We start from the raw sequence: 16,130 nt of genomic DNA, 5'->3' as shown, positions 1-16,130 counted from the left end.
GCATGCACGAGTGGGGGGAAGGGCAGGGGAAGAAGTAGACTCCCTGCTGGGCAGGGAGCCTGACCTGGGGCTTGATCCCAGAACCCCAAGATCATGACCTGAGCTGAAGGCAGACACTTAACCCACTGAGCCACCCAGGCACCCCTAGTCTTTTCATTCTCTGCATGTTACCATCACCTGAATTCAGGGACATTATTCTTAGGCCTGCTTTGATAACTTCTCTATAAAGGAATTTTGCTATATGTTAAGTTTTAAAATTTTCCATATATTCCATTATACTTTCAACATCAGTTTTCCCTCTCCTTTATGTTTTGAATAAACTTTGCTTTATATTCGATGTCTTTTGAGTAGATCAATTTGGAAAGCTCTATTGTCCGTCATAGTAAGATTGTGCACAATCTATTTTTCTTTGGTTCAACATTTCACTTATATTTATTTAGTTTACTTACTTTTGTGTCCTATTTCAAAAAATGCTTACTTTGGTACACATCTTTGTGTTAACATGTAACGTTCTCCAGAATATATGTGGAATACAAATGGAAACTCTGAGCCCTAAGCTATAAGGAATGTCGATTTAACAAATTATTGAAAAATATCTTTGAAAAGTGGTCATAACATTCTCATGGGCAGTGAAGATAATTCCTCTTTTAACACATACTAACACTTTGTATCAAAATATTTAAGTTTTATGAAGTGACGATATTTGTGCAATTTTATCTCATTTTTCTTTAAATTTGTTTTCAGACATGATTCATGAGATTGAGTTTCTTTTCATATATTTAATGGCTATGAAGATCTCCCTTTATGGAAATTGCTTTTTTATATCTTGCCTATCATTGCATAGTACTTTTGTGCTTTTTTGGTCCAGCTGTGTAACAAAATTATGTTATTTATGCTTGCCATGTATATGTTTAACATATAATCTAATTTTCTTTCTGGCTTCTTTTTCTTATTTTTTCATACAGGGAGTATTAGTGGTGGTTAAATTTAGAATTCAATCTTTGAGTGACCAGATATACTATGGGACTGTGATTGAAATAGAGGGAGAATCAATATCCCAAGAGGCTTTGGAACAGAATATTTCTCCTGCTACGGAATTGGATGTTGACATTTTTATAAGGATAGTTGATTTTTCTTTTGTTCACACATAATATTATTTTTTGTATCAAAGTTTAAATATAAGTAGACTATATATATATATATATATATATATATATATATATATATATATAAATGATGAGAAACCATGGAGTTGGACCCAGCTGATTACTGGACTGTTGGCAGTTAGGTCTAGGTCCATCCCTCGCTAATTGGCTCTGTGACATCGTTGCTGATTCTGCACACCACATCCCAGACTCCCTTGCCAACCAGCTTCTGGTTAAGAAAGTTCTGACGGTGAACCTCACTGATGAAAGTTTATAATGCAGAAGGAAGAAAGTATTCTCTTCCTGCTTTGACCTTAAGTCAGCTTCTCTCCAGCAACAACAAACAATTATAGCTTTAGTCTCCAGCTTTTTGGGCGCTCCAACTTTACCACACTTCCTCAAAGGCACCAGCAACATACTGCAACCCCTCAGTTATCTGAGTCAGGCACCTTGCTGGTCCAATAACAAGCTAGATTTACCCCTCTCCGGCTATTAACACCTGTTAGGCCACACACACTCAATTAATCAGAGCAGGATCTCTTTCGTGTCCTTCCCACTGTAGTTTACCAGCAACAGGACAGCCAGCCTGGACTTTCAAACACCAGCTGTCAGTTGCAAGGCAATGCCTCTAACAGATCTGAACACAAACCCCATGGTGACTACTTGATTTATCCACTCCAAGGTTTTATTAACTCGTCTTCTTTCTCCTTCTCCTTTTTCTGCTTTTCTTCCCTCTCCTTCCTTCCTCTCTTCCTCCCTCCCTTCATTCCTTTTTCCTTCTCCTCCTATCTAAATTTTACTCCTTCCTTCTTAGATCCCAACCAGAGAAATTTTAGGCTTCTTCTATTTTGCTCTTTCTACATTTCAGTTCTTTAATTTTACTACTTGTGTCTAACCTGGGGTTTCATTCATCCAATGTGGTTTTCATTCCAATTGTATTTTTATTTTATAAAAGTTCAATTTTTAATGTTTGCTCATTTCTTATAATTCTCTGATTTCTAAGTTGTAATTTCATTGTTTTTTGTCTTCAGATTTTTTTTTTCATAGCCATTTGTTCACACAGTTTATGTAGTCTCACTCTGGAAATTTTTTTAAAGATTTGTTTGAGAGAGAGAAAGTGCCTACAAGCAGGGAGAAGGGGAGGGGCAGAGGGAAAGGGGAAACAGACTCCCAGCTGAGCAGGGAACCTGACTCAAGGCTCTATCGGACAACCTTCAGATCATTACCTCAGCCAAAATCAAGAGTCCAATGCTTAACGAACTGAGCCACCCAGGCACCCCTCACTGTGGAAATTTTAACAGTGGGAGATAAGTATATTTTAAACTATAGGAGGTAAATATATTTTTTCATTTTTTAAATTTTATTATATTATGTTAATCACCATACATTACATCATTAGTTTTTGATGTAGTGTCCCATGATTCATTGTTTGCGTATAACACCCAGTGCTCCATGCAGTGCGTGCCCTCTTTAATACCCATTACCAGGCTAACCCATCCCCTCACCCTCTTCCCCTCTATAGGTAAATATATTTTATGTTACTTTTATTTTGATTATGTATTGTCTTTCTTTTCACATATGCTTGTTGATAATGGATGTGAGGTCAAGGCCAATTTCAATCTAGAGAAACCTGAATTGTCCGCATTAGTGAATATTTTCTTCAAAGGTAGCTTGCTTCTATTTTGCTACATGGAGGCAGAGGGTAGCCCATTTCAAGAAAACTACCACCTCTAAGGGGCTTTAATTCAGGGTGAAAATCTCAAAATCAGCTACTCCGCCTAATTATTTCATAAAATAACACATACACATGGAGTTCTAAATTCATATAATTTTATATGTGTGCACATGCATGTGTGTGTAAGGAGAGGAGCAAAATATCAAAAGTAATTCTTTTGGTGGTCAAATTCTGCAATTTAAGTTTACTTTCATACTTTTCTATAAATGTTTTACAATTAGTATATGTTGCTTTTATAATCAACAAATAAGTTTTATTAAATTAAACATAATTTTTTTAAGTGGAGCAATTACTCTTTAATCTTATTGTGATTAATTTCCTATTATTCTCTCAGAACACTGGCTCCTGAACAGGAAATTGTTACCTTTTCCTTTGCACATTTTCTCACTCCAGAAATTTACCTTAATTTCATCTACATGTCCTTTTAATTTATTATGTAAATGGATTACCTGAAGTTGATCTTAATCATTTATTACCAGTATTGATACTTCTAAATATTCTTATTCCTGCTATTTTCTTTATGTGCTCCTTATATTTTGTAATTTTTCTAATTACTGAGAGCAATTAATAATCTTCCATTATCTCCCTGTCCTTAAATTATTGCACAATTTGCTTACTAAAAAGTGAATCAGTTCTCAGGATTTTCAAGCCTACCTTAAGTTTAAACATGATTAAAAATGAGTGACCTACATTGAATAAGAATATTTTTTTACAATCATTGTTACAACAGTTAATACTACCTAGTATATGGCAAGCATATTTCTCAATGCTTTCCAACTATTAATTTAAATATTATTCATTATAAGGTCTTAGGTAGGTGGTTCATAGTCCCACTTTACAGAAGAAGAAATTGTGGCCGAGAAAAAAAGTAACTTGCTCAAGAAAACAATCTTATACATAATGGTGCCAGATTTAGGACACAGCAGGTTTGCTGACTTCAAACTCATGCTCTTCATGTTATGTTTTCTCTGTACCAGTTTTCTTTGGGAGTGAGTCTTATGTGATTCAATATGGTGTTTGCTCCTGGCACTAATAATCAAAATCACTGAAAGGTGTTTTTATTTATAATTAGGAAATTTCAGTCAAATTATTGAGGTGACATGTATATACAAACCACTGAATGAAAACAGCACAATGCGTTTGAATGCTATGGCTAATATTTTTTTAAAAATTAACTTAACTATCTACCCAATTATTGCAAATATGTCATGTGGCAAAATACTTCACTGAAAATTAAAAAAAAAATGATTCTACAAAAATGAGTTTCTTTTTAAAAAAACTGCTGTAGTTGAATTACATTACTTTGAAAAATGTAAGGATATTAATGAATATGTTTTCTCAGGTATATTGTAGAACAACTAGTGAGAAAAAATCTAAGTTATACCATCTACAGAAATATTAAGGAAACAGAAGAGTAGCATAAGTTGTTTTATGTGAGAGGCAACAAAGGGCGTAATATGAAAAGGAGAGTCTTACAGATTTCTAGAGGATGCATATGATTTCAGAGCATATTAAAAACCAACAAAATGACAAGATTGAAATTAAGCATTTTATGTATATTATACAGATAACCAAACTTACGATACCAAATTAAATTTTTACAGTAGATTAGTGGTGCTGAAATTTTTAAAGTAAAAATAAGACTTTGTACTAATCATTTAATAACAGCGTCTATGTCATTATCTGATACTTTAGTTCATGTAAAAAAATCTTTATTGAGTTCCAAAATACAGATATTGTGTGAATACCTTATGATTAAAAATTATTTATAAAGGATGACCCATCCCTTGTTAATTTTACAGCTTAATGAGAAAGGCATGCATATAGCATATTATTTTACTAAACTATGGTTTATACTGAGACACAGTTACATATAATGATGGATATGGGAGCTCAGAAGAGGGTCACAGTCCAACTAATAGGTATGGAGAGGCTTTCTGTAAGAAATAAATCCTTAGCTGTCCTGAATAAATCAGAAGCATTAAATTTTGCCTCTGAGAAATTAGATTGAATTTGGTATTTTGTGCAAATGATTTCTTCATAGAGGAGAAATTTAATATTTAAACATTTCAAGAACCAAACATTACTATAAGAAAGAGGTAATAATTTGGGGGGATGGAAATGTGGGTCAGTCACCAGCAGCATGTGGCCAATTTTGTCTCCAAGCTGGAACTAAATTAACGTTTGACTGACAAAAGTGTAAGTGAATAAATGAAAGGCATCACTAATGGATTTCCACAGTAAGAGAAATGCTCACATGTTGCAGAGATAATGATTTTTGATGGACTACATAGCTCTTTGTTAGAATAGCCAGTTTTAATTAATAAAGTGAAGCATTTTGAATTTCTAGCTTAGTACTCAAAGCCAGAAATGGTATTGTGTCAACCAAAAACGTTATAGAAAAATAACAACTAAAATAATTTTTGTACTTTAAAAGAAGAGGCAGATTAGCCTAAATAGGTACTACATGTTTAAGAAAGACCATTTATTCACTTCCACTTACTGGAACTCTGATCTCAGACAAGGTCTCAAATTTTCAACCTTATTTTCCATCAGTGTTAAATCAGGGATAAAACGATCTACCTCTTAGCACATAATAATTCCATAAAGCTCTGTTAATGGACGAAAATTAGAGTAGCATAATTAAAAGAAAATATCTTAGTTTAAAATATATATATTCACAAAGAAACAGGAAGAGTTTTTCCTCATATTTGAATGTTGGAGAAGCCCATGACCAGTCCTCAGACCTCTTTGTCATCTATATTCTATTCCATGTAGAACTTTTCCATTACAATTGTTTTAATTACTGTATATATGCTCAAGATGATAGCCCAGAGTTTTGCCTAAACTTAAGACTGATATATTCAACTACCTACTCAACATTTCCATAGGCATCTAAAAATGAAAAAATTGTTTTTTCTCTAAAACGTATACCTATTTGTGTATTTTCCATCTCTGAACAGATGTCACAATTCAATCAGTTGCTCAGGTCAGATGCTAAAATTATCTTTGACCCCTCTTTTATTTAATACCTTCCATCTTCTTCATCAATTTGTATAGATTTGCCCTTTAAAATATATCCTGAGTTTGATTACCCCTTCCTCTTCCAGCACCATCACCCTAGACCAAACCACTGTCATTTCACATGTGTATTAATTCAGTGGGCATCTCACAGAAATTCTGCTATAATGCTTGCTCTCTGAAACTTTGTCTCTATAACGCAGAGAGGATCACACGTTAATAACTAGATCATGATGAGCACCAGGTATTATATGGAATTGTTGAATCACTATTTTGTACACCTGAAACTAGTATTACACTATATGTTAGCTAACTGGAATTTAAATAAAAACTTAAAAGTAAAACCAGACCATGTCCCTTTCTTAATGGAAACACTGTGAACTCATCCTACATAAAGGACAAAAAAGCTGATGACTTTACCATGGCTTCTAAGATCCTATGTGATATCTTTCCTACTATCTCTCATCTTCCTTGTTCCTTGTGTTCCAGGAACATTGCTCTTTGTGCCTCCTCAGATAAAGATAAGCATGTTCCTACCTCATGGCATTTTCATGGGATGTTCTCCTCTCTCAGAAGTATTTCCTCAGATATTATATGGATTAGTTTATATTCTTCTGTCACATATCTCATAGTGGTCTTTTCTGACAACTTTAATTAAAATACCAAAAAATGACTGTGACCTCTCTAACAATTTATATTCTGTTTTACCTCCTAACTTTTTCTTAAGACTTCAATTTTAGAGCAGTTTTAGGTTTATAGCATAACTGAGAGGAAGCAACAGAGATTACCCATAGTATCTTCTACCCTTGCATAAACTCCATCTTATCAACATCCTCCAACAGAGTAGCACATAGTTATAACTGACAATTCTACACTGACAAGTCATAATCATGTAAAGTCCATGGTTTACTGTTGTGCATTTTATGTTTGGACAAAGGTATAAGGATGTGTATCCATCATAATGATACATACAGAGCATTTCCATTTCATTTGCCCAGATCTAAGGTGTAGTCTTTCAAGGACTACCTTTCAAGGACTACCTCCTACCTAAAAGTCTAGAGTGTTTATCAAGACTCCCAAATTTGAATTTTGTCCTGTGCCCTCCTACTACCTCCAACCTCCACCATGCCCCCATAAAATTGAGAAGAATTCTGCACAGTCTCTGAAGCCCTAGGAAATTCTTTTAATTTGATAAATCCACAAGGGGGAAATATGCAATGCTAACATCTCTGTACTCCCCTTATTTTGGGAATCTTGGACACTCAATTCTCCAATGCCTTGAAGCTTTCTTAAATATCTTCCCAGTTTTTCTCTCTCTTCTTAACTTGATGGTCCATGTAGTTCCAGCTAGTCTGCTGTCAACCAAACAGAAACCAAGAACTTTTGCTTTTAATTGAGTGATACTGAAACCAACTGTCAGGTAAAAGATAGTAGTGGTAGTATATAATTTTCATTTTAAGAATATTATTCCGACTATCCTTTTGGAAATATATAGAGGGATTTGTTGAAGGGTGTTTTTTTAAAGATTTTATTTATTTATTTATTTGAGAAAGAGGGAGAGAGAGAGAGAACATGAGCCAGGGGTAGGGGCAGGGGGAGAGGGAGAACCAGGCTCCCCACTGAGCAGGGAGCTGGATGCAGCGCTGGATCCCAGGATCCCAAGATCATGACCTGAGGCAAAAGGCAGATTCTTGACTGACTGAGCCATCCAGGAAGGGTCTTTTAATAATTCAAATGAAAATGATTGTGATTTGGTCCAATATGGTAACAACAGAGGTTGTAAGACTGGTCCAATTCAGATATAATCTGAAGTTTGAGTCAGTAGGATTTGTTGACAGACTGGATACAGAATATGAGAAAAGCAGAAAGTGAAGGATGAGTTCGTATTTACCACTTACTAAGGTGGGGAAATCTGTGGAAGGGATAGGATGGGGAGTAAACATCAAAAATTTAGTTTGAGATATATTGTTACATGTCTATTAAATATCCCAGAGGATGCGTGTAGAACAAAAGATGACTTAGAAAGATGAAATCTGGCTTTCTGATATTTAGAGGCCATGCAAATAGGGAGGTTGAAAAACGCAAATTAATGTAGTAGGAAGAATTACAGAAGAGTGCTTTACCCTGGAAATAAAAAGATGTCACTAATAGGAGGTAATGATCAATAGTATGAAATTAAGCTGCATCTTTACTGCTAATGATAATCATTTGGAAATGAAACAATTTAAAGAATGTCCGTTGGCAACTTAAAGTCCAAAATTAATACTGGTTCCAAAGTCACATTTACATTATACTATAAAACAGAGAACATGGGCAAAAGGCCCCAGTGTTTTCCTTATGGCTTGTTATGGATTCCTGTACATAATTATTTTCATATTTTTATTTCTGAGTTAAGAACATTGTATTTGCAAACATTTTTCTAAAAGTAGATATCTAAGCTTAGCACCTGCTTCTCCATAATGCGATCATAAAAGTCCATGTTGCATATTACTAAGTGTGTGTATATATATATATATAATCTGCATCTGGTTTCAGTCCAACAGTGTTCATAAGATGAATTTTATGATTATTTTACAGATGCTACTTTAGACTGATGATTGAATGTGACCAGTGTTTTCAAGTATACACTCTCTTTCCTTCCACAACACTCATTGTCACCCATGAACATATATCTAGACATTAATAAGACAATTAAAGTTGACAGACTGATACTGGGATATTTTGTTCATCTGGCCATAGAGCATTGGGTGAACAATGGTTGATATATGGAAACTTTCTATGGAGGAAAAGTAATGGGAGAAACTAACAAGAGGAAATACTGGATATAAGAAATTGATAGGGCTGCTCTGGTGCTCATGTGCTAATGATTAACCTGCATAGAGCAGGTCAGGATTTGCATAATCTTTAAATTTGAGTCCAGTCTCCAACATTTACTAGTTCCTTAAATTAGACAAATCAACTAACTTCTCTGTTATACAAGTAGAAATAGAAAGTCCCAAGCTCTGAGATGGTCTGTTCAAATACATGCAATTTGAAAAGGAACTATTCCTAATAATAATGCAGATTAGGCACTACGTTGTTGTCAGAAATATGGTAAGTCTGTTTGACCAGATTATTCTTAGCTTTGACATAACAGGCATCTAGAAAGTCGTACAAAAATTTGAGGTTATATTTCTCATGCTGGATTTTCCAAAAAAGAAAAGGAAAATAGATGTCTTGATCATTTTCTTTCAAATATTAAAGTTTGATTACATCTTAATTTTCCATAAAATCTCTTTCAATTGGGTCATTGATTCCATTTTTTTTCCTTTCTACACTTGTACTAAAAGCTTTGTATATGCAACAGGAAACAGGTTCAGTGGATAAACTTAATCCATATAAAGTGATTAAGCTATAAAGCAGTATCAGCTATAAACTGCTGTTAAATTCTGATTTCCAAATAATCTCAGCAAAACCCATTGTCCTTGTTAAAAATCTTTCAGTCTCCATTTTATCTTTTGACACTTAATATATTCAAAATGTTTATCTCATCATAAAGAAAAGCATGTCCAATGAAATTAAACTATATCATTCATGATGAGTAAGCCGGGCCACTATTGTACACACATTTGCATGGGTATATTAATTTACAAACATACTCAAGAATAGCTTAAATAAGAGAACATGATAAAATTTAAAAATTTCCTTTAAGAAATGAAATGGATTGTTTGAATTGCCTGAAGTAATATTTCTTCATTTTACTTTTATTTATTGATTATAGAACATATGGTTAATGGTTGGTTTATAAAATTTTAATTCATATTTTGAGATAATGATTATAATTTGAGATATATTTTTCATTTTTACATGTTATTTAGAGATATTTTTAATATTTACTATTATAGCAAACATACATATATTGCATACACAAAACATTAAGTTAAATGTTTAAATATGAAATGTTTAAAAACTATTGTGTGTTAAGGTGAAACGACTAGTTTATTTAGGTAACCATTTAATAGTCTATAAACCTAAAACTTAAGTAGCATCTAGTCCAATCTACTTCATAATTCAGAAACACTACATTCTCTAAAATGAAATCTTTGAATGCTTCCAGCAGTAGGGAGTACACCCATATTAAGACTGATTGGACTATCACTAGAAAGAAAAACAGCATTAATTAAAAGTAAAAAGAAACAAATTTCAGTCTGGTCTCCAATATTTCCTTAATGTGTATACTTGAGGAATCAAATAACTTCTCTGATCTAACTCTGTCAGTATTGCAAAAATAACAGGATTATTGAGGATCAGATGAAATTAGTTGAAAGCCCATGGTAAGCTGGATATCATACAATTTAACATTGTTTTCTTTATTATTTAATTTAATTTAATTTAATATTACTAATTTGAGATATCCTCCTTGTGACACCCACCAGTGGTCTTAGATCTAGATATAGACTGAAGAAATCTACTCTCCCTTGTATGTTCTCCATTTTTCTCCTTTATAAGGCAGCCACAAATGCCTTATGATTTTTCCTCCTGAAAAAGTCCTAATTTCTTTGAATAATTATTTAAGTGATATTGTGCTTATGTTCATATTTTACAGTTACATTTTCTTCATGGATCAGGAAGTTTTATTCGGTTGGCTGATTTTTTTTGTCAATGCATAGCTGTAATGTAGGTACTATGAACCATTTTTCATATTTTGAAAATTTTTATCAACTCAGTACTAATGTTATATTAATGTAGGTTCCTTTGTGGACAACACATCTTAATAAACTAATTTACCTGGTGTCTTAGACACAATTTTCATAGGAAATCAGAAATACACTTTGTAAAAGTGCTGCATCAACTTCTTGATTCTGAGGCAGGTATCAAGAGGTCCTTGTCAACATTAGCTCTCCAGAACTTGAAAATTCCACAAAGAGTTTATTTACACGAACCTACTCTTGCATTTTCAATAGAATACAAATACAATCTGTTTGCTATAGTTTCCCCTATCATCACTTGGTTCGTTGAAATTCATCTTCTCATTTTGCCATCAAAGGGGGCTCATGGGAAGTATTCCCTGAGTTTATGTATAGCTTTCATATTTTAAGAATGGATTTTCCGGATCTAATATTTTTGGTTTGTATTTTTTTTTCTCTAGAACACAGAGTGCCTATTCAATATGTAGAGTCAGTCTTCTTTAATGCTGGGCATTTAAAATTATAATAATTAACATTTGTTGAGTATTTACTATGTACTTTATGCATTTATTCAGCAAATATTATTAGAGATCTATTGTGTGCCTAGTGCCCCTCACTACTGGGAATAGAAGGGCAAAAAAAAAAAATTCAGACAAAATTTCCAACCTCATTGAGCTTGCATTCTAGCCAGGGAAGATAAAAAAGAAACAGCACAGGAGGGTCCGATGTGGAGCTCGATCCCACAGCCCTGAGATCATGACCTGAACCGAAATCAAGAGTTGGACACTCAACTGACTGAGCCATGCAGGTGCCTCTCCCCTCAATTTTGCTGAGAATCTAAAACTGCTCTAAAAAACTAACGTCTTTATAATAATAACAGCAATAAAACTTTGGCAATGGCAGATTGAATACTGAAGGATGTCTGGGTTCTTGGGGACTTTAAGAAATCATACTATCATACCAGCCCTGGACTGCCTTCTTCTAGATTTTTATGTGAGATAGAAAAATATTTTGGTTTTAGCCCACTTAACTTTGTATTTGCATTATTTTCAGGTGAAATTAATCCTAAGTGATAGATTCCCATTAAAAAAAAAAAAAAACAGAAGGGAATTCACTAATTATTTTTATGACTCTTACAGTGAGGAATAATATCTCCTACTTCTGGTCAGATCAATTTATGTTGTGTACTACAACTTGAATACCTATCATTATCTTAATAGGTTATTTTCTTTCCATTTTCTTCCTTCCATGTAGGAAAGGAATAATAGTTATTCTTTATTTGGTAGTAAGAATTTAATAAGATGCAATCATGGAGCAGTCATGACATAGATAAGGTGCCAAGAGTTTGACAGAGTTATAGAAAAATTAAAACAGAATCTGTATATGAGTATACTCTGAAATGTAAAACTTTAGGTAGTAATTTTCTGAATCCTTTCACAAGGAAATCCTTCCTAAAATGTGTTATTATATAGGAACCCAGTATATCAGCAGAAAACAACTAAGTTCTTTGGTAGGGGAAAGTTTCCTGTTTTTCCATCCTACCAATTGGTTCAACATGGCAGTCTTAATATATTTCTTGGAACTATTAAACAGAGCAAAATTTTAAAACATCATGTAAAAATTAAGAGTTTTTACTGTATGTATCAAAAAAGTTGTTTTTAAATACATGTTTTGGTTATATTAGCATGAGCATGAAATCTATTCAGAATTTTAGATAATTAGCATAACCTGTCATTGAGACTATGATACTTGGAGAATATATTGGGGCAGATGAACAAACTGCTAAATGTCTTTAAGTAGTTTGCTAAATCCTAGGTAAATAAAATCATGGCTCTGCATATAAGAAGAACCCACGCGTAAATTTCCCTTTTTTCTTCAAAGACTGTGTTTGTTGTTGTAAATGAGGACCCACATACACAATTACCTGTGATTCAAGAAGGTAGCTGCAAATATAGTGACACCATGGATGCATTTGTAGAAGAAGGAAAAAAAAGCAGATGCAATGATTTTTATTTAGACTCCTTTCAAAGAAGAGATGAGACCCAATAGGAAGGAAAGTCACTAGACAATTAATAAACATTACTCTTCATCTCACTGCTTTACTTTTATTGCCTCATCCTTTATAGTTTTATGGGTTTGTTCTTGCCACCCTAATCTTTCCCTCTTGTAATTTTGTGTTGATTTAAAATCGGCTTTCCTGTGGCTTTTTAGACTAGGGAGTTCTCCATTAATAGTGTGCTTGCCTAGCATTTTTCCTGTATCCTTCACAGCTCTATTTAAGAGTTAAAAAAGTAGGTGATAAAATTGAAATATGTAAATATAAAAATGAAGAAAAGGATTTGTCTTAGTATATTAGGAAGATTAAGCAATGGTAAGAGAGTTCTAGATCATCTAGGTTTTATCTTTTGCTTGTTGAAGCTGCTCTCACATCTCTATAAAAACACTGGATGACAGCTCTCCTCCAAGGTCAGGTTATTTTGTTACTTCAAGTGAAAAGCATGAGGGAGATTTATTAGGTAGCAATGTGCATCTACGCATTTTATCTCTCTCCAATATAAATACCTAGGAGACATTTGAAACAGTGTTTAAAAGGAGTCCTAATGAATTATAAATGATGATAAATCTGACTTGATTTCAAAGTGATGGTCGTTTTACATTTAACACTTTTACTAAGGAGGTTGCCTTTTGTTACCTAGCTCTTTTAAGTTCAAATATATGATGCATTATGCAAAACTGGTATTTGGGGGCATCAATTAAAACTACAAAAATATAAGAATGCAATATAAATATAGGACGGTCTTTTACTGGATAAACACTGAGAACTTGCATATAGAACCATACACACAATACATGGATTTATCAATTTGGATTTACTATTGGTCTACATGGATTTACTTTTTCGTATAAAATACATATTAGTTTTTTAAATCAAGGGCATACTTAATTTTGATAAACCACAGACTACTGTTATTCTTGCTAAGAAAGATCCAGTTACTCCCAAAAAAAGGCTGGAAATGTTTTATATGACGAAACTATAAATACCTTTATCATCTTCCTTGCTATTTTGAACTTGGGTATCTTAGGTTTGTGACCAAGAATAATAAATATTTTATAATTTTAAGTTGTCTATATGCTTTGTTTAAATTTCTTCAGGAATGAAAAGGGGTATAGACTACAACGTCAGTTTTTTGTATGCATATTATGTAAACTGGGCAGGCAAATTGGCTAAAAACAAACTACTGATTTCAGGATATGATTAGAAGTTAGGTTAATTATGCCTATTAAGAAATGAAAAGCTTTGAAATTCCACAATTCTGGCACTCATTTATTAATCTCAGGTTCCACAATTGTAGAGTAGGGATAATAATAGTGTAATACTGTTTACCTATTGGTTACCATAAAAATGAAATGAAATTATGTGTACAAAGGTATTAATAAACTCCTAGATGATAGCAAGTGCTTAATAAGTATTTGCTATTAGATAATGATTTATTCTTTCTCACACTTCTATTAATTGGAAAAATGTTAATTGCTTCAATGTATTAGATACTATTTTCAACACAAAAGTACCTACTTTTGTGAAGGTTACATTCTGGTGGAGAAAATGGAAGACAGGTCATAAAGAGATGATCGATACACTTGTACCATGACAAAGAGTAATATATTAAGTGCTATGAAGAAAAACAAGGGTAAATTATGAGAGACGTTATGCTATGTTAGATAGAGTTGTTGGAATATGTTTTTATTCATAGTAAATTGACTCATTTTTTTATCTATACATTTCAATGTTTCAGTAAGAAATTGTATTTAACATTTCCAAAAGACTTTGAACTGTCATTCTTATTTCTATCCTTTCTCTATCTGTAACTCTACTTAGACTCTAGTGAAAATGGATAAAACATTCTGATTAACTTTGAAATCTTTAATTTAAAAAAAAAGAAAATACAAAGGGAAAAAAAGTCTAAATTGTGAAAAGTATAAATAAAAAGATTTCCTTTATATTTCTCTAAATTTCTTTATCAGATTACCCATCTACAGTTATTGAGAAACCTTGGTTTCATAATGTTATCTGCATCATAGACCCTCCAGGCCATAAGAGCACAGTAGCTTTGCTAAATTGTTAAATGTCGCTAGTGGAACTAGGGGTCTATATTAAAGACTGCGATGGTCAAGATTTAAATGATGTCACTTTGTCCTATTTCTAATTTTAAATTTACTTGTTCTTTCTATGGGGCTGATGACTACAACGTGAAATTTGGGTATGAGACAGAACTTGTTCTTGAAGCAAACATTTTTTTTTTTAAGGAGTAAAGTTCTCACTGTAATGTGAATCTTGTCCCCTTGCATAGAATAATATACAGATTGTATTTCTACTCTTTTCCCCACAAAGACAAGCATCCAAAACTATTTCAAAGTGGTCCAAAGTTTCTTTTCAGAGACACATTTTAAACTTTATATTTAGTCTAATTTGGGGGAAATATAGACAAACTTAAAGACGTAATTATCTTAAGGTGGGAGTGTGAAAGAACAGAAGAGGAAATCTCAATATAAATGGAGACCATCACAAGGCTTTACAGTAAATATCAGCCAGCGATGTGACAAGAGAAGCAATTTTGTAAGCACCATGGTAGTAATTAAATCAGTCACCAAGATACATGTCATTCATTATTGTAGAGCTCAAAAGTGTCAATCTCACTGCCTCTATAGGAATATAAATTCCATTATACAGGATTAAATAAAACTGCATTAAAAAACGTGGATGTTGAATAAAGAAATGGAAAGGAATACACATGACCTACTCTAGTTAAATATATCAAACAGGAAGACCTAAACCAATCTCAAGTTTGTATTTGTGTGATTATAATATTTAAAATAAACATTGTGATTAGTGTTTAGCCTTATTTTCTAAAACCCTGAAGATAGTACATATAAGATCATTTGAAATTCTGGTTTTACTTATATGCTTCTACTTATATTTATCAAAAGTTATGAAAAGCATTGGGCCAATCCACTTACTGTCAAGATGTTATAATAATCAATGTTATTCTGTAGAATGGAAAAATGCAAAATGTAACTTCATGGATTGTATAGATGTAGGTATAACTTAATGTTTCTGTTAAGCTGTGATGTGAAAGCATGCTGATACTGCCATTAAAGAAACAACAGCGACTTCATGGTCTCTTTTATATTTGGGCATTACAGAACAGAGCAAAGTAGCCTCTGCCATAAACACAAGGACCCCACTCATGTGAATTCCTGAAGCCTTCTTTGTCTGTATCATTAACCCCTTTTCTCTCTCTTGCTGTGAAAGAAATTACTTAGCAAACTCTTAACCCTATTTGAATCTAATGTCTACTCTATTTTTGCACTGGAACCATACACTAAGGAACCTCACTACCTTGCTGACTGGTTTTATCATAAATAAATGAAGGGCAGCTGTAAGTAGGCCTTTAATGCTGCCTGCCAATCACACTACACTTCCCCGGTGTATTCACTCATTCCTTCTCTCATTCTCCTGGGTACTTAGGACATATTTCTCCCCTTGCTCAAACCTCCAATAAC

Source organism: Eumetopias jubatus, unplaced genomic scaffold, assembly GCF_037043125.1.
Source record: "Eumetopias jubatus isolate StellerSeaLion01/CBP00866 unplaced genomic scaffold, mEumJub1_p1.0 scaffold_4, whole genome shotgun sequence".
NCBI classification, from domain to species: Eukaryota; Metazoa; Chordata; class Mammalia; order Carnivora; family Otariidae; genus Eumetopias; species Eumetopias jubatus.
The sequence above is the reverse complement of the archived record's forward strand: the minus strand, read 5'-3'. Positions refer to the sequence as shown.